We start from the raw sequence: 20,462 nt of genomic DNA, 5'->3' as shown, positions 1-20,462 counted from the left end.
ACGTGTGTGTGCATGTGCACGGGAGCTTCCTCTCCTATGAACCATCCACGAGGAAATGAGCGACTCCACGGTGACTGTCACACGGCACCTGGAGAAATGCTCACTGCCAAGCAAAAGCTAATCAAATGGCTTTCCGGGCTCGGGGTACCATGTAGTAATCTGTAAGCCATCAAGGGCCCCATGCGAGCTTCTCTTTTTAATTTAAAACGTGAGACAAGCCTCATTTTTTTGCAGTGTTTCCTGTTAAAGTAAAAGACTCCAAGGAAACATATGTCAGTAAGGTACTTACCTGTACAAAAATACCTGGGGAAAAGGAAAAGAGAGATTTAGGAAGATAGGGACAGGATTAAGAAGCAAGTGTCAACCTTGCCGCTCGGGCTGTGAAACCATCATCTGTCACTGGGGCTCACTGCTCTGTTACACCAGGAGGAAATGTTACATTTGCTCTGTAACACACACACACACACACACAAACACACACACAAGATGGAAATGAGAAATTACACAAAGTCCCCGAGTGCCTCGTGTGCTTTGGGAGGTGGACCCTCACCTCTGGGGGTTCCAGCCTCCTCGACTCGGGCTCTGCCTAGTGCGGACGGGGAAGTGGGAAGTCGGGAGGCGAAGCTGACTACAGACACGTGCTCCGAGATGCCTGCAGAGCTCCCCATGAAGTTGCTTCTTAAGGTGTTAGCTCATTCTGAGAAAAGAGGTTGAGCCCCAGAATGCCTTGTTGAGACCATCAAAGGGAACCCAGGTCAAGCGGCCTCGCCCACGCTCCTCCCGCAGAACCAAACACACAGCGGTGGAGGGAGTGGCTGGCGGTCCTGCCGGGCTCTCCAGGTGCCTAACAGCCTGCAGCAAACCCCATCCGCCTGTCCTGCAAATATCAAGCAGGAAAAGGTCTGCTGTCTTGGTCTAACAAGAGACCCTGCCCTCCTTTTTTGTATCTCTGCAGTGTGTTGGCAGCCTTTTCTAGGTTCTGGAACGAGTTTCTTTCTCGGAAGGAAGATGACATCCCTGTGGCTTCCGCTGGAGTCCTCCCCGCCCAACCCCTTCCTCTCCCAACCTAAATGGATGGATGGAGATGAGGCGCATCAGACAAGCCCACTCCCCTGTGGCCCCCCTGGAAGGACTAGCTCCCTCTCCTCCTGACAGGTTACAAAACGATCACATTTGCTGACACGTCTTCCGCAAAACTGCTTTAGTGCCTGTGTCCACTTTCCTCGAAGGAGATGAATGGTCCGCTCAGTCCTCATTTATCACGTAAGGCTCAACTAAGATCTGTCTCCTTTATTTCTTCCCTTCCCCACTAGAAAGGCTGCGCCCTGACATTAATTCTTCTGCAGTGACAGCTAATTCAGACTTAACAGGCCGTATTTGCTCAGGAGGCAGGGAGATTCTCTGTCCCCAAAATAAATAAATAAAAACAGGACTTCACGGCTTGTTAAAGTAAGGCTAATTATGAACACTGATCAGTGCTACTTGGTGGATTGATTTAAAACCCAAATTGATTTTTTCCCCTTTCTCTGGAAGGGGCAGAAGTCTTCAGAACAGTCCCGACACATCCCGTTTGCCCAAGTCACTGTCACAATCTCTATTTACCACAGCCATCCGCGTCAGACTTGCAAAGGAAATCAGCAAAATTGAAACTCAGCAGTGAAACAGATTAAAAGCATGAAAACTCTTTAAAATTCTGCCTTAAGTAATATACAGTAGTGTGTCTCTTGGTTGACAACCATTTTATTTGTGGGTTGAGGGCCCCAAGGCATCCGTGATGCTAATTTATAAAGGATTAACCGCGGGGGTTACTTGTTTAATCCGAAGCATGGTTAGAAAAATGAATACACAGGAATGCCTAAATCTTCAGCTCTTGCCTGGCCTTCCTAATTGGGCTTCCCTCATCTCAAGGCAAAGAGGGGTGTGATTCAACCTGTGATCATTCTTAACAGCTCATATCTTTAATTCACTCAGCACACCACCGATCCCAGGACAGCCCGACATCTTGCTGGGAGACACGCGGAAGACCCAACAGTCCACTGCCTCCATGGCGTGTCCCGAGTCTAGAGTCTTCTTCTCCTCTGCAGCCCCAGCTCCTGGCGCAGTGGCTGACACACAAAACTGGAGAGAGACCCACCCAAAGGTGCGTAACGAAGGAATGCCACTTCTGTAATTCTAATCATTCCATTCCAGGGTGAATGGAGAAGACATCCGAGCAAACTCAATTTGCAGGGAAATCTCAGGGAGTCTGTGTAGAGAAGGCTGAAGTTAAAGGCTAAAGTAAACCCCTCAAAGGTGAAACTGGGTCTTCTCCCTGAAGGTAAGAGAAGGAGCAGTTCCCACGGAAATAAGGCACACGGTAGAGGAGGTCAGCGGGAGAGAGCACTTGCTTTCTCAAAGCAAGGACTGGCAGACATTTAGGACAGAGGGTACAGGTGGCTGGGTTGGGGGGAACAGAACTGGAGCAGACAGAGTGGAAGAAGCTCGACTCAGGCTGGCAGCCCAGCTTTGGACCTCAAAGGTGCTGATATGGTACCTCTAAGGACCAGAAAAGGGGGCTGCTGGGGTTCTTGAATGGATAGGAACCAGCCAGCCTAGAGCAGGAGACACAAAGGCTGGCACTGGTGGGCCGCATCTGTGAGGGAGCCTGGAGAAGTCACAGCCAGGGGCTGCTGGCAGGTATTGCTGTAGGCAAAGCAGAAAGAAATGCGGAGTTTGCCGAGGATTAGAAAAACAAGCCAGGAAAGGGGTTCCCAGCGAGTGAGCCAGAGAGGGAACTTTGGGGAAACCCAAAGTAACTTCTTTCAAACTTTGGGCAAAGGGGGCTTTACGTTCCACTAGGTCTGCAGCAAGCTGCCTTAATCTTCCTTTTGAAAATGCAAAGTGTGTTTACTCAGTAAATAATTTAAGAAAGAATATACACTTGAAAGAAGACATCCATTGAAACAGCCAGGCTAAATTGCCTCCGGGCAAAAGCTCGTGCATTTGCATGCTGCATTCTATTAAGTGTGGCTTAAAAGAATGCAGAGCCAAATTAAAAGGAATGTGGGCCCGAAACATCAAGGATGCTCCAAGTTTACATTATGAATCACAGTGCTGTTGATACAAGATGAATTAACCATTTACTTTGAGGCTGAACTCACAAAGTACTATGGAAAATACTGATCCCCGTGTGGAACCCTGGGAGCGGCTAATCTTTCCATTGCCAGTCTCCTCCCCTTCTGGAAACAAACTCTTGCGTGCGGCGGTGGGAATCAGGGGAGACGGGGTTCGAGTGGAGCAGGCTGGTAGGGCACCTGCTGGAGAAGCCCAGGAATCCGCAGGAGGCGTCCCCAACAGCCGCCAGCACCTGGTTCTCCTCTACTTCTAGGCACAGACTGCTTTCACCTGTCCCCCTGACGTAAGGCATGGCCATGTGACTTACGACAGTCAGTGAAATGTGAGTGGGAGCCCTGGCGGCCACTTCTGTTCCAGGTGGAGGCATCTGACTTCCAGTGCCGGCCTCTCCGGCTGGCTCTTCTCTTGCTGTTCTGATTCAGGAGGCTGTATGTCCCAGGAGTGTGGTTACGAGACAGGGGAGACTGCTTCTGCCTGGATCCCTGAGTCATCACACGGAGCATCATGGCCCTGGAGACGCCCCAGGATGCACAGCAGACTTCTAGTAAGGCATTGAAATATGGCTTAATGAGATGAGAGGCGGGCATGTGACTTCAGCCAGTCTGAGAGAGTGCATCTCAGAAGCTTTGCCTTGAATGCTGGGTCATCCCGAGAGTGCAGTGTGTGGGTGTGAGTCCTGGATCTGCTGCAGCCATTTTGTCTCCAAGAGGGAAGCCAGCCTAAGGAAGAAGTTGACCGACGGAGGATGGTGCAGTTGAAAGAGAGACAGAGAAATGGAACCCTGGTCCTGAAAACATGGTGAACTACCCTTCCTCTGCACTCTGAGTTACATGAGAAAGTAAATTAACTTAATTTTTCAAGTCCGTTTGAGTTAGGTCTTCTGTTAGTTGAGACTTAAAGCATTTTTAGGTTGATTTGCCCTAATTCCAAAACCAAGTCCTTGATCTACAGCATATTTCCCCCACTACTTCCACAAAGAATTTCCAACCATGCCCTTCTCTCATTTGTTCTTCCCTGGGCATCCCTTACCCCACATTATTTATGATTTTCTGTTTCTTTGCAGGATTCTCCAATAAAAAGTAGACCTTCTAGGGTCTGACTCTCTTTTGTGTTTTGGATTCCTAGTGTCTTTTTTTTTTTTTTTTTGATTCTTAGTGTCTTAAACAGAGGTCAGCATGGATGTTCTCAAAAAAAAAAGAAGCTTGCTGAGTGCACGGATGGGAGCCTCCTCCATCTGCTTCCCCGAAGGTTCATGTAGCATGCTTCCTGCTTTCTAAGGGCTGCTTGTAGACAAGCACGGCTTTCGCATTGAGCTATCAGACACCCTCCCATTAAGGATGCCAGCAGTGTCCAAACGCTTTTACAAGCCTGCATTCATTAGCCGGAGAGTGCGCGACATTCCATAGGTTCAGCGCCCGGTCCTGCACGTGCTTTCCTGCCTGGCCAAGCAGGCCTGAATAATGGTGCCCCACCTCTGGGGTCTGGCAGAACAGTAACAACTGGCAGAACAATTAGCAATCATGAGAGCACGGGGTAAACTGTGCAAGGGTGTCTCTACCCGTGTCTCTCTGGCAGTTCCCAAAAATAAGGGCCAAGGGAAAGGCTCTCCGAGTTCTCTGTCAACTTCAATGTTAGTATTCACCAGAAAGCAATGAAAACAGGAATAGGGGAATGGTTCATTGTCATCAGCCTCTAATACTAACTTTAGTTGGAAGCATCACTGTCAAGTCTGATACCTGGCTGCCTCCGAGTGAGAGCTGTATGGTTGTTAATGCCCCCTAATAATGCCCATCCAGGCTCTTCCGTGTCCTGCACCTTTGGGAAGAGTCCTCAGCCTCACTCACCCCAGAAGTCAGGTAGGGCTGACCCCACTCCCTGATTCCGCAGGGAAACATATGACCCAGGCAGGCCTAGCTAGTGACCGCTGTCTATTCCTTGCACAACTGTTTGTTAAGAATGTGGCATGTCAACCAATCCAGAAAGAGACTTACAGGGATTTCCCCCCCACCCCGGAAAATCAAGGAAAAGGTCCTCTCTTTACTGAGATTGACTACAGGGACAGTGGATGCCCAGAACTGTGGGAGGCCATTCTTCTCACCATGCAGGATGGGAACCTGCACGAAGGACACCAACACAGAGGAACATGGAGTCCAGAGATCAAGAAAAGAGATGGATTCCTAAAAGCATTCTTTGGACCCTTGGATTCTGCTGTGTCATGCACTGGCATTGCTCGAAGAGTCACATTTAAACTACTCAGTTAGAGGAGCCAAACAATTCCCTTTGGATTTGAGCAAGTTTGGTTGAGGCTTCTCTCACTTTCAACAATACTGACCGAACCGAGGTGACTGGTGTCCCTTCCAGCCCTACCCCGTTCAGGTCCACCTGGAACCTCAATGGGACCTTATTTGGAAATAGGGTCTCTGCAGATGTAGTCTGTCAAGGATCTTGAGACAAAATCATCTTGGAGGTACGGTGGGCCCTAGGTTCAATGACTAGTGCCCTTAGAAGAGAAGACCTAGGGGCGCCTGGGTGGCTCAGTGGGTTAAGCCTCTGCCTTCGGCTCAGGTCATGATCTCAGGGTCCTGGGATCGAGCTCCGCACCCTTCCTCTCTCTGCCTGCCTCTCTGCCTACTTGTGATGTCTCTCTCTCTCTGTGTCAAATAAATAAATAAAATCTTTAAAAAAAAAAAAAAAGACAATACCTAGAAAGACTTGGGGGAAAAGGCCATGTGAGATTGGTAGCAGAGACTGGAGATGCAGCTAGAGCCAAGGAATGCCTGGCGCCACAGAATCTGGGAGAAGTAAGGGACGATGCTTCTCTAGAGCCCTTGGAAGGAACATGGCCCTGCTAACTCCTTGATCTCGGACTTTAAGCCCCCAGAACTGAGACGGAATAAATTTGCTGTTTTAGCCACTCAGTCGGTGGTACTCTGTTATGGCAGCACCGGGACCCCAATACATAGAATTCTTGGGTCCAGAACAGGCTATAGAGCTGGTTGTCTCGTGTTGGCCTTTATGATGACTCTTCTCTATCCACTGACCCCTGGCTGTGGGACATATTTATTCTGGAACTGTACAAAGTCTTCCTCTGAGGACAGGCCAGTCCCAGACTGGTTCCCTGGAAGCTCTGAACACAGCCATGGGGCTCATCATCTTTAGGAGCTGTTGGTTCTTTCATGTCAGAACAAGAATTTCCACTCATGAGCAGGCAGCTGCCCAAAGCCACGTGAAGAGGAGGGACCTGAGGGGACGTGTCTCGGAGGGCTCCTGCCTCTGGGAAAAGACATTTAAAATAGGAAGGAAACCCAGATGTCTTCTCTGGGCCAACTTACAAAGACATCACTCACCATTCATCATCCACATTCACTGACCTAAGTTTAGGAGAAGTGGGTGGTCTGGGAGTCCTGAGGACGTGGGGCACAAGGAGGGATACTTTTTTTTTTTTTTAAATTTATTTGAAGGGATACGTTTTGATGGGTGGAAAAATGAGCACACTCTGGCAAGGAACCCAGGAGACAGGAACGAGGGTCTGAGCTCTAGCACACCTAGGTTAGGTCCTGAGTGAGGGCCAGAATAGCTTAACCCCACTTCCAAATTTCTACTTAGTTTAACCAGGATCAGCAAATGCTCTCTGTCAAGGGCGGGACAGGAGACGTGTTAGTTTCCCAGAGCTGCCATTGCAAAGGACCACAGACTGGGGGCTTACACAACAGAAGCTGATTGTCTCACAGTTCTGGAGGCCAGAAGTTGGAGATCAAGGTGTTGGCAGCTTGGTTCATCCTAAGCCTGGGAGGGGGTGCTGGCCGCACTCCTCTCCCCAGCTTTTGTGCTGACAGTATTTGAGGTGCCTTGGCTTATAGACACGTCACACTGATCTCTGCCTCCATCCTCAACATGGCCCTCTTCCTGTGTGTGGGTCTGTGTCCAAAAGTCCTCTTTCCAGGACTAGTCTTCCTCTAGTCATCCTGCATTCGGGGATCACCCTGCTCTGGTATGCCTCATCTTAACTACTAATATCAGTAAAAGCTCCATCTCCAAACAAGGCCACATTCTGCGCTACCGGGGGGTTAGGACTTTATCACATGAATGTGGGTGGGGGGTCAGGGGGATAGGGGAGAACACAATTCAAGTCACGACAGTACTGTTTTTGGCTTTGTGGGCCATATGGGGTCTGTTGCAACTCCTAACTTTGCCCTTCGTAGTGACAAGGCAGCCGTAGACAAGGTGAATGGGCAAGCGTAGCTGTGTTCAAAGAAAACTTCCTATTCGGAAACTAGAATTTGAATTTCATATAGTCTCCATATGTCAACAAAATTATTTTGATTTTTTTTTTCCTGTCACGAAAACATGTAAGGTGATTTTGATCCCACGGGCCATACAGAACACAGGCATTGGGCTAGACTTGACCTGCCGTCCCCAATTTGCTCACTCCTGGTCTGAAAGCTAAAAGCTAGGTAAGATCGGCCCAGGTCTGCTGGAGAACAGGGTGGTCCCTGGACTGCACACAGTGGGTCCTACTGAGGAAAAATAGAAACACAGAGTCCCTGCCCTATGGGGGCTGAGGGTGTCACAAGGAGTGATCAATTACAGAAGCCTGACAACAAAGGCCGTCATTAGAGCAATGCCAGCGCGTGACAGTTTGCTGTGTGCCCACCATCCTGCATCGGCCTTGGGGGACCTGGAGCAAGGCACGCCAGGACACCTGGGTTTCATTTCTCACCCAGCAAAACCAGCCGGCTCACCAACCATCCCGGGGAGAAGACAATTAGCTCACTCAAGACTATAAAGCACTTTGAAAAGGTAAAGCCCTTGCCATGCGTGCAGTCCGCAAATAATTCAGTGCAAGAGGAGGCCGTTTTAGGAAAGGTGAGAGGCAAGAGGGAAGTTGTCAGGAGGCTGGAGAGGCTGCCCAGGGGGAAACTTTCAGGGGCTGGATGGGAAGGTGGAGGCGGCAGTCCAGGGAGCCATGGCCTCATCAAGCCCGCTGGGCTTATTGTCCAGGATGGCGGCCATCTGGGCCTCATGGTGACATTCTCCCCAGCAGGGCTTCCTTCCCTTGGAGGTGGCAGTGTGAACATCAAAGGCAAAAGCATGGAGTCCCAACAGCTGGCTCAGGGATTCCTCTCCGGCTGGGGAAGGCAGCCAGCAAGTACCAGTCAGGGCTCACTGATGAGGCCAAAAGGTTTTGATCAGGGATCTCTGCGGCTACCGTGCACTCTCTGTGGCCAAAGGAGTACAGCGAGTTTCAGCCTGGGCGCCATGGCCACGACCATTCTTAGACATGGACTTGACCGTGGCAAGGGGGACCGTGGCTTGGCTGGCTAGAGGGCTTTCGGATAGAACCACAGGGTTTCGAAAGAACTTGAAAGGAATGAAGGGATGATGCTCTAGCAACGCACCATCTATCCCTCAGCGTCTGCCGCCTGCCACAGCGGGCAGAGGCCTCCCCACCCTGGTCGGGGAAGGGACCTGCCCCAGGCTTTAACCATCTGGGAGCCAGCTGGGTCCCCAGACCTCCCAGGCCTGTTCGTGTTCGTGGTAGTGCTCGGGCTCATCTGAGCGGCCAGTGTCATCCTGGCGAGGACGCGCGGTGGCCAGTCAGTCACATGCTGCTGTGAAGACGACCCGGTCGACAAGATCAAGGAACGTGCCCCAGCGCACCGGTGACAGAGGACGGCGGTTCCCACGCTCGAGGCTGAGAGTGACACGAGAAGAGCGGAGCGACACGGAAGGCTCCTTGTCCCCGAACACAAGATGACTCTATTTGAAGGACTCGCCATTTCTCTGACATTGTGTCCCTTCCACGGCTTCAGTGCTCAAATGTCCTCCGTTTTATGGCATGATGGTGATAGTAGATGGCAGGTTTTTTTTCCCCAGCGACCTTATTTGGACTTTGGAAATAGACTCTCTCCTTGGAAAGTATTCTCTCTTACTTTGCAAAATAAAAAGCCGACAATCCTGTCCTGGATTTCAAGAGAAAAAGTCCCAGTCGGAGAAGTGTGAAAGTTTCTGTGCCTGGGAGCTGGAAAATCCCACCCAGCTGGACTCGCTGGTGATGGCTCCTCAGGACTCGACGGGACGGTGCTTCTGGTGCTGGTGGTGGTGGTGGTGGTGGCAGCCTCGTCACGGACGGATGCAGACACGGCCATGCCACGCCAGCAGCTCGTACTGACTGGGCACCTACTCCAGTGGGCTGGGTGCTGTTCTGGCATCTTCTACACATTGTTGAACCTTCGCAACAATCGGGTGAGGTGGAGATGCTTCTCATTCCCACTTTCACCAAGACCTCAAGCCGCCTATTCGAGCTTATCTCCCACCCCTGCAGGACACCCCAACAATGCAGCGTTTCTTTATGTAACTGCTGTGTCTTCTGTTCCCGACCAGACTCTTCTCGGCTGTTTGAAGGGCAAGTCTTTGACATCTTCATCTTTATATTCTTCTCCACAGACAGAGTAATTGGGTATGCAGGTTAATTTTGTTGAAAGTACACAACGCTAATTAACTAAAGTCAACTCTTTTCTTAGTGCCGGGTGTAAACGCACAGGAAATGATTACGATACTGTTCATTTTTATTCAGTAGCATATTTGCCAGCTTTCTTTGGTCTGTTGTCCTTTCTGCCTCTCTCCTAGGCAGAGGCATGACCACCGATCCCTCACGGATTCGGGGATAGAGGGAATGGCACTAGGGGCTGTTCACCCAAGACTGCCTGTCGCCCAGTGACCTCGGACCCCGTGATTTTTTATTATGTTTACGTCACCTGTCGTACAAATGAGGGTATATGCTATGAGAAGATGCCAGGCTGCGGAAGATTTAATTTAATGCATCTGTTGGAACAGAGTACCTGACAGAAAAGAAAATCAGGCGGGAGAATTAGCTAGACTCACAGTGTGATTCTGTGGAAGGACGAAGGGTCCCTTCATCCAGGAAATGTAATAAAGGAATCTCTCCCCAGGATTCTCTGTACGGCATGTGGGTAGCAAAATACTTCCAGTCTTAAAAAGGCAAGGTGAGTTTTTGAGCTCTTGGATGCTTACTCCATATGTGATGTCATTTAATCTCTCAATGATCCTGATTTATGAGAACCCAGATTTGGTGGCTCAGGCTCACCTGTGGAGAAGGCCAGGCCCACTCCAGACGTGGCCCTGGGAATGTTCTCAGCACAAGGCAGACTACCACGGTGTTAGGCCAGGATGGCACTCCCTTCCCGATCCCCAGTCTGAGGTGCTGCACCCCTACCCCTTCCCCACTCCTGCTGGGTGCCCTGAGGTCCCCCATTCGCGCTGGGTCCTGCCCCTGTATCGTGAGGCAGCCTCACTGCCCTGCTGACTTGGCCCGCCAGTTCCTCCCGCTTTCACCCTCCAGGACAGCCGTGAACTACATTTGGGCAGAAGCTGAGCAGCTCCCTTCATTTCTGGAGCCAAACTGCCTGGATTTGAATCCAGGATCTGCCACACACCAGCTGTGCAGGTTGCTTCCTTATTTCTCTGAGCTGAAGTCCTTTTGACCGTTTTGGTGTGAAAATGTTCTTATTTTATGACATGATGGTGATAGTAGATGGCAGTGTTTTTCCCAGTGTCCTTACTTGGACATTGGAAATGTTCTCTCTCTTACTTGGCAAAACAGGAAGTGGACAATCTCCTTCGGTTCTCTGTTTAAAAAGAAAACCAAAAGTACCAGTACAAAGAATCCAGAAGTTCCAAAGAACCAATGCGTCCTTTTCCTCATTAGAAAAAAAGTGGGGCTAATAATAGCAGTACCTCAATGACTTACATTAATAAAGAAACGAGTTAATTCAACATGAAGTGCTTTAGGTCAGTGCGTGGTAACAGTAACTGCTCCGTAAAGAGCTCTAAGAATTATTATTAGTCCATTCCTGTTATCACTCACGGCTCGCCCCATGATGGGCCCTTGAAACTCTCTCCTGTTTGGCTGCTCCCTCACCCCCTGCAATGTTGGGCAGAGGAGAAGCTGGGGTATTCTTCCCTTTCTTTTCCTGCCTTCTCAGCAGCTCCAGCCCCGCTGTGACTCCAGCCCGAGAAGCCTCCGTGCTTCCAGCTTCCATCAGGTGACCCCAGTCCGGGGCTCCGGGCACCCTGTTCTGCCTACTGGTCCCTCCATTCCGGGCAGAGGACTCCCTGGGCTCCTCTGTTTTCCTGGCTGGAGAGGACACGAGGCCCCCAGCAGGGTGTGCGCCGTCTGTTCAAACTTAACGTGGCCTTCATCATCGTTTCCCTTAAACTCTCCTTACATAACCCAAAGCGGTATTAAATCATTTCGGAGCAGGTGAACTCCAGGCTAGGAAGGCCTCCTCGAGAGGCTTATTAATGATGAGCAGGATGGCTGACTCATAGTTCTTCGGGGCAAGGGTGGGGGGGTAGGGTGACAGTCAGATGGCAGGATCCCAAGGTTTGTGCCAGACAAAGTCACATCACCTCTGGCCTGAGAACATGGGTTCTTCTCTTCAAGGAGGGGAGTCCTGCGGGGAGGTGGGGCAATGCGCAGTCAGGTCTGCAGGTGCCCAGGGCAGGGACTGGGAGAAGCGGGAGCGTCTTTCCTTTCTCTAAACTGCTCCTGACTGCTGTGGGACTCACAGGGGGCTGAGTGCAACCAGATCTCCTGATTTGCCAAGAGAAGCCAGCAATTGTGCTCCTCCTGTGAAATCGCCCAAGTTTTCATTATTGGCAACCAAGTAAAAGTTTTCCAGAACACTGGGTAGCCCCACAAAGCTCATCTGTCTGGGGGGCAGAGTGCGCCTGTGGGTCTTCCGTCTGTGACCTCTGACTGGTTATTATGGAACAAATTAGAAGGAAGGGGGTGGGTGGGTGGGTGGAAGCATACTGCCCGACCGCTGTCCTGGGGATTCCCTCAGAGGCCCGCCTGACCCTGCAGAAGTGTGAAATTCAGCCTTGAGAGGAGCATCAATACCAGGGTCTACACTGAGTATATCCAACTTAGCCCACAACCAACTCCCAACTAGCGGATAGAAGGCCAGCGAGAGGTCAACAGAAGCCGCAAACCAGCTCGTGTGTGCCTTGTGGCCCTCTCACAGGGTGACGACAAGCACAGGCAGAAGTCGGCCGGACCCCACATCTGCAGCCCTCTTGACCTTCACAGCCTGCAAGAAGCCCTCAAGAGCCCAGATGGCGATTCCCAAGGAGGACGGTGTATACCTCACCCACATGCTTTATAAGCCAGTAGGCCTGTGAGGGGAAACCAAATAGTCTCTACTGGGCTTGTGAGGGGAAACCAAGCGTCTCTATTGGAGGGCAAGAGGCAGAGAGAGATCGGCCATCTACTGAGTGATCTTGTGAAACAGAAGTAAACGTGCCTCAGTTTCCCCATCTCTAAACTGACAGCAACTACATGTGACCCAAGAGCTCCTGAAGTCGGATGCCAAGGACTACGTTTAGGGACTTGATAAAAATAAAGAAAATAAATTGCTGAGGAGTAGAGTGGCCTTCGAACACATTCTCTAGTGCTTTATTTCGCTGCAACAGATAGAAAAACCAGCCCTTATTAGGAGGGACGGATCGCTCTCAGAGCCGAGCCAGAAAGCAGCCTGAATGTTACAAAGAAGGAGCCACTCTTTTCACTCTCATCCTTTGAAGGGGCAGCCCTCAAGCTCCTTGGCCTTCGTTTTCAAAAGTGGATGGCGAAGTCCAACCCCAGACTCCAGCTACCGGACAACACGAGGTCACCTAATTACCAATGGAAGGTGGTGTCACTCCAGGTCCTTGCCAGAGGGCGTGACCTCAGAGTCCCCTGCCGAATGTCTGTCAGAAGTCCAGCAGAGAGAAACGGCGGTGACTAAGGCGTCTAATGAATGGGGTCCATCCGTCCCGGAGACACTGGGGTCTCTCCTTGGAGCCGTGGAGCCCCCGAGAGCCCACCTGCACGGAGCTGTTTAGGTTCACACGCGCTCTCACCTGTGCTTGGCGCAACGCCACGGGCTTACACAGGCGAACGGTGAGAAGCAGCCCTGTGGAGCTCAGACTTCCTGTAAGGATGCTCTTGAACATGGTGTTTATTACCCTGAACAGCGTGTGTCCCCGCAATGAGGTCCCGCGGGAAGGTGTTCTCTCTCGTCGGGGTAGAGGAAGGAGCGCTGTTTTTATCTTAGGGGTATTGACTCATGTAACTGAAACCATCTTCCTCTTCAAGGTGGCTGCCAGGATGCCTTGAGATGAATCCGTGGTCCACCTCTCAGACTTCCAAGTTTGTGTACGAACCTCACCCCTGACTTCGTTTTATACATAGGAGATCTATTGTCTATATTTAGGCAATCTGATATAAATCCTTTTGGGACCAGACAGGACAGGTTTATATGCAGGCACTGAGGAACTAAGAAAACAAAAGGAATTTATGTCCTCATGGGTCGGCTACTTGAATGATTCTGGCTTTATTTCTCCTCATATCCCCAAACAGTCCTGTTGTGTGTGATATTTGGAAAGCGAGTTTGCACGTTTACCAAAACAACAGGACATTTCCATTTTTCCCTTGAATCTCCTTTCATGGCCAGCGTGGGGCGACTTCCAGAACGAACCTAAACTTGGGACTTGGGGCCCCGGGGTTCCTCCGTAGCCAAGCATCGTGGATCGTGGGTCCCCTTTGTTCGGAGATTCACTTCAATTGTCTTAACAACGTGGACCTCTTTTGTGAAAGCTGAAGGCGTTCCCAGCACATGTTGGCTGCAAATACACTAGCCGAAATGTTACCACGGTCACGGCTCTTCCTTGAACAATCTAAAGCATCTTTCTCTCTGTATATATTTGGTTTTTCAGACGCTTTAAAGGCTAGAAAACAATTGTAGCGAAGGCCATTCCTGAGATGGCACTAAAAGAACCTACTCGGAGACAGATAAAAATAATGAGAATCTTTCTGTCAGGAAAGATTTAGAAAATATCACTGGCATTATTAAAATTTAATTTTTTACTCGGCTTTTTGGTTCCCCTTTCCGGTGATAATGAGCAGGGCTGCACACCTCCGCCTTGCTAGCGCTTGTTTTGTGCAATAAATTCAGCCTTCCAGTCTGAAGACATTTCAGACAACAGTTTTGACTGCTATAGGCTTTTTACCCTGTGCTGCGCTTTGAGTCTTCCTATAAAAACCAGTTCATGAGATAATTTTCCACAAGGCCGGTGGAACTAATAAAAATCAATTTTGCCCAACTGGTTCAGAGAAATCTTGGGAATAGCCAAGGCAGAACCGCAAAAAAAGGGGGGGGGGGTAAGACCAAGAATCAATGTATTCACTAATGGTTTACTTGATAGAGAACTATCAAATTAGCTGACAGGAGATGCTTGGCTGTAGGAATTTTCCTTTCGGCCTGAACAGAACACCTTTTAAGAGTCTAGGAGAAAGCTTTTCTTCCCAGTGGTTGAAGATACTCGAAAGTAGTAATTCTGAGTTGCCCATGCCTTGGGTGACAACCAGGCCGATTTCAGACCTGACACATGGCGGCCTCCGTTGAAGTCCTGTCGGACCCTCTGGACCTGTGAATGGTTCGGCTGTGTTTTACACAATTTGCTCCAAGGCCACAAAATCAGCGGGCCAAGGATCCAGTGCGTTCAAATATGTCAGGTTCTGGAGCCAACCTCTTTGTACCTCCGCCATGACAACCCATTGGACCCCTTGTTTTGGCTTCCTGCCAAGGGAAGTGGGACTCCCAAGGGGCACCTCTTTTATAATCTGGGAACAAGATCTTATAATCTTTTATAATCTGGAAACAAGAGCAGAGGGTAGTGGCTCGCAGAGTCCGTTCTCTAGAACACACGCATTAAGACCACCTCTATGTCATTAGCAAGTGATAGTAGCCACTACGTCTAAAACAAATGGCAAGACTTTGTGCAGGGGAAAGGGAGAAAACACTGGAAGGAAACATAGCCAAGTGTTAACAGCCCTCCTGTGTGACAGGTGGTGGGTGTTTCTTTCCCTGTCTTTATCTATTCCTACATTTTCTTGAACTGTTGATTATTATGTTTATGGTTATTATTTAGGATAACACTAAGAATTGAGGAAATTGAATAAAAGAAATAAAATCATTTTTTCCACAAGGTTATAAGAAAATGAGAGCGGATGTGTGAGAAAAAGAAAAACAGTGGTACATTTTTTAAATTTTTTGGTGCCTTATACTATTTTAAGTACTTGACACAAATTCTTTTATCGAATTCTCTTAACACATCTATGACAAAGCTATCAATGTTCTCATTTTCCAGAGGAGGAAACTGAGGCTCAGGGAGGTCAATTTGCCCATGGTCACACCGCAGGTCAGTGGCAAAGTCGGTATTTAAAGTCAGGCCTGATTTCAAAGACCACGTACCATGCCTGATGTGAAGAGCCATCTTGGGCATTATGCTGTCTCGTACATTCTAGCTCACTTTGCATTTATGAATAAAATCAGGGATGTTCAAATTAGATCATGCATGTAAAAACAGAAAACGTGAAGTTCCCCTCAAAGAATTATTGTGATGTGATAATATTCCATAGAACACTGGTGAGTTGAGAGTTGCCACAAATGCTACTTGGATACTGACACTTTTCAAAGAAAAAATACACTTAAATAGAATTGATACTAAAAACCACATTGAACAAATTTGTTCTTGATGACTCAGAAGGTATAAGAGGATCTTGAACTATCCCACTCGGTACAAAGACCACCAGTTCTCTTGCCTATAATATACAAGCTGAAAAGCAAAGGTTGTAAACAGTATGTACGTTATGACCCCAATTTTGCAAAAGGGAAAATACACACATTAAGCTTAAAGTAATGATTGTGGCTAGATGTTGCAATGATGCAGATTTTTTTTTTTTTTAAGATTTTACTTATTTGACAGAAAGAGAGATCACAAGTAGGCAGAGAGGTAGACAGAGAGAGGAGGAAGCAGGCTCCCCACTGAGCAGAGAGCCCGATGTGGGGCTCAATCCCAGGACCCTGGGACTATGACCTGAGCCGAAGGCAGAGGCCCAACCCATTGAGCCACCCAGGCACCCTGATGATGCAGATTTTTAAAAAACCTTGGATTTTCCCAATTCGTTTCTGTCATGAATATACACTAATTTTACAATCAGAAAAAAAAAAACTCAGCACGTACGTCTACGAAAATATCCTCCCCTTCTTCCCCGGATGAGACAGCAAAATACAATCTGAGCTTTGTGGCTGTTTGAATTCTGCTGAAATAAAAGTTGATTTGGAATGCATTTCAAACCTTAAAATGAGAAGTGTGGACACCTCATTCCCCTCACACAAGTCGGGCTCTGTCTCTTGAGAGCTTCTGCCACATGCAACTTGACTGTGAATCACCGGGGTCAAGAAACAAGAAGCAACATGGTGCCATCTGAGAAAGAGAAAACCTGCTTGGCCATGATATTGATAGGACTGTAGTGCTCGGTCTGATTTCTAGAATGACCTGATCATCTGCATGGGGCTCTGAAGGGGACCCGGGCCTCTGGTCCACGCACACAGGCAGTGGCTTTGCAGAAAAGTGTCACCAGGTTTGGAAAAATAAGACCCAGTTCAGATTTCAAACAGTGCCACCAAGGAAGCTATTTTTAAGTATCTAATTGCATTTGTAGCGTCTGACATTTTGCACGCTCCATTTTTATGACTTCAGCATGATAGGTGTGCCCTAAGACAAACAAACAAGAGAGAGATTACGTGTGGGACACTGGAGTCATGTCGAATATTCCCAGTATAGAAATATTATAATATGCCCTGGAGATTATTCCAGGGCCAAATAAAACATGACCCAACGTATAGAACCTCAGAATGAGGACTGTTTGGCAGCCGAGGAGGACAGGGATTTACTTATTTATTAGGCCAGTACACAGCCTCTGATGCTAACATGCACTGATGGGAAATGCCAACATTTCACCTCAAATCAAGCCTAGAGCCCTTAACGTCGACACTTTGCCTTTCAGCAGAAGATCACAAACGGCACAAATCTGGGTTTCTTGTACTAATTGGGGAGGTTTTCTAATTTGCTTATGATATCTGCCTCATGTCGAGCTAATCTTCCTCCAGTTACCTCCTAACACTGTCTGAAATAATCCGCTTACTCCTGGTCTGTCTGCAGTGCTTCATATCAAATAACGCCGGCTGCTGGCACAAGGCGCCCGGGCGCCCACCCCCCACCCCCTCCCCGCCCCAGCCCGGAGCCGGAGCCTGAGCCGGAGCCTGAGCCTGAGCTGGGGGCGTCACCGAGTGTGGGTCTGTCCCTGCAGACGCCTTGGCTGGGGGCTGGGGGTGGGGGGGAGCGGGGCGCGGGGTGCAGCCAGGCTTTCGAGTAAGTCCCAATGATGACGTGCGGGCTACACTGCGGTCATTAACAACTGAAAGCATCATCTGGCAACTGTTTTGAAAAGGCTGAGACAGAGAATTTTGTCCACCCCCCCACCCCTCCCCCGGACTGGGCGGGCAGACTCTTAACGGGGGTGTTCAGCAGCCTATGTCTTTATTACTATCAACATCCAAACTTGGTCTAAGAAAAACTTTTTTTCCCTAAATGGAGTCCCCCAGGGCCCCCCTTTGTAAAGGCTGATGGTAACATTTAATGGGACAACCTGGAGGCTTCACTGATGCGGGCAGGAAATGCCATTTCGGCAGATCACTACCCTGATCTCACCCAGTGTGAATGCGTTAGATTTGTAAAAGAATTTTAGGGAAGGAGACGTTTTAATTTTCATAAAGCAGAATGGCTTTGGATGCTAATGCTCATCAAACAGGCTGTGAGTGCACGCACGTGTGTGGGAACCCCCCCCTCCCACCAAATCCAAGCTAGGTTGGGGCACCAAGTCACGGGTAAGGCAGGGGTCGTGTTCGGAAAGCCTCCCAGGTGAGCTTGGCTGTGTGACCTTCGGCAGAAGGCAGGCTCCTTCTGGGTCCCTGCTTCCTTATCTGCAAAGTGTTGGCTGTGGGGGTGTGCCAGGACTGAGGGAATGCTACGATTCCTTCTGCCACTAAGAGTCTCCAGTCATTAATGAAAAGGTTCTTGCCCTTTTTCTCAAAAATGTGCCCATTTGAAACCAACAGACCCAGAATCTCTTCTCCGCTTCTACGCAACACAGAGTGGAAAGCATTTCCCCCAGTCTTTCAGAGGTGGCTGAAGAGGAAAAAAGTTATATTGTTTAATCCTACTTTATAGGAGTTTGCTCTTTTATTAGAAAACAGACCCAGAACAGTGATCAGTAAGGTATATGGACTCAAAGTGGGGGGGTTGGGGGAATGGGAGGGGAAGAAAAAAAGACGCTGCCTTCAAGTGCCTTGTGGAAATGTATAAAACAAGCAGCGAGATAGTCCTTTGCCAAACACTGTCATAAATTTTTTATTTGGCAGCTAACATTCTCACTAGTTTTCTTGGCAGCAATTGGGACCTTTAGCAAGAAAGGTGCAGGAGAAAAATACCTTGTTTAGAGATGTTTTCAACACTTTCTGGGATTTTTCAGAACTTCTGCCTGCAGCACATTTTTACAACTATAGTCTCCAATCACCCGACGAGTGGGTGGTGGGGTTTAAACTTTTTTCTTTAAAAAAAAAAAAAAAAGGAATATATAGAGAAAAAGTGAACAAGCCGTGCTACCTCCCTCTGGCCTTCCACTGAGCCCATCTTTCTTATTTTTCATGGTAGGTATTTCTGATACCAAGTGCTTAGTCTTCTCCGTCTAGACAAAAAACGGAAAATAATATCAGGATGTACCTTTTGTTGGGCCTGATACTATCTATATTGTATTCCCAGATGACGGAGATGAATGAAAGCGAAACAAGCTGACGACTGGCCCATTTTTCTTCCACAGTTCTGTCAGGAACACGTCCCACCTGTTGCCTTTGGGTCAGTGAATGGGCGAAGAGCTGCCCCGGGTTTGCAGCCCATATAGGCCCCTGCAGATAAGACTTCCGCAGTCAGACTCCCGATGGTGGAACGGGTGGAAAGAAACCATGAGGTCTTTCGTTACGACCCCATCCTACATACTTTATACACGCTTGCACACTGTATTTCATTTATTTTGTAAAGATTTTCTTTTTAAGGAATCTCTACACTCCACGTGGGACCTGAACTCACAACCCTGAAATCAAGAGTCGGATTGCGCTACTGACTGAGCCAACTCGGCACCCCACAAACACACACTATATACAGGCTAGCAAAACTCCGTCTACTGGGGCACTTGCGGCTATGAGTGAAGAGGTCAGCAAACTCACTCTCCCTAAAACAAGTGTAAAACTAAACAATTGTTTAAAAAATCCTCCCAGAAAAGGAAAAAAAAATCCTCTCAGTTCACTGGATAATGATTAAAGGCAAAAAAGAAATCAAGAAGTGTTTATTCATAGAAAGCTTTCAGAAGAACTTGTAAGAACATCCCAACTTCTTCCCCTAGCTTAGCTGGCTAGAATAATGATTTTACCAGGGTGGGGTTGCCAGAGAAGGCTGACTGGACTTGAAGCAGAAGACAAAACCCATGCCCAGTGATATTCTCAGTAAAAGGAGCAAACTTGATAGGGAAATACAGAACGGAAAACCGAGGGCTCTTTCTTTCTTTTCTTTTCTTTCTTTCTTTTTTTTAAGATTTTATTTATTTGAGAGAGAGAGGGAGAGAGAGCGCGAGCGCACAAGCAGGGGGAATGGCAGAGGCCGAGGGAGAAGCAGGGTCCCTGCTGAGCAAGGAGTCGGATGCGGGGCTCGATCCCAGGACCCTGAGATTACGACCTGAACTGAAGGCAGACGCTTAACCGACTGAGACACCCAGGTGTCCCAAAACCCAGAGTTCTGCTAGCCTGAGGTTGGGGTTCTGGTTTGGTGAGTGACAGACCAACCGAAAATGTGGTAGAGGGACCCAGGAAATGAGAGAGCCATGAGGTGTTGATCGGCAAGTATGTGCATGTGTCAGGGAGATCTGAGAGGCCCCCAGTAAAAAGTCAAAGCCAAAGCAGGCTTGAGAACAGGCTGAACTTTGAGTGTTTTCCTCAACCCACATATAGTTCACTTGACAGAGGACTGAAGACTTATGGTTCAAGGTTTTTGAGCATAACCCTTTCTTAGTCATTGGCTGGCCATTAAGCTCTGCACATAAAGGGGCAACCCCTAGGAAGCCAGGCTCATAAAATAAAAATAAGAAATAAAAAACAAACAGAAAAGCAACAACTGTGCAGACTGCAGGGGAGATGGAGCCCGCAGATCACGTTCAGGCAAGCTATTTAAAAATATCAGCATCCTGAGCTGTTACAATATATCATCTAAAATGTTTAGTTTTCAACAAAAAATTATGACACGATGAAGAAAGAAAAAAGGGTACTCTATATTCAGGAGAATAAAAGCAGTCAATACAAACTGATTCTGAGTGGCTCTGATGTTGGATC

General features: G+C 48.6%; 1 protein-coding gene across 20 annotated transcripts in view; it reads right to left on the bottom strand.

Moving 5' to 3' along the window:
• The window catches only part of VTI1A (vesicle transport through interaction with t-SNAREs 1A), a 351,190-nt gene that overhangs the window by 12,590 nt on the left and 318,138 nt on the right, over positions 1-20,462 (bottom strand). The gene's annotated exons all lie outside the window — the stretch shown is intronic.

The sequence above is a fragment of the Mustela nigripes genome, chromosome 4 (assembly GCF_022355385.1).
Source record: "Mustela nigripes isolate SB6536 chromosome 4, MUSNIG.SB6536, whole genome shotgun sequence".
Classification (NCBI taxonomy): domain Eukaryota; kingdom Metazoa; phylum Chordata; class Mammalia; order Carnivora; family Mustelidae; genus Mustela; species Mustela nigripes.
This window is presented reverse-complemented; position numbering and strand designations above follow the sequence as displayed.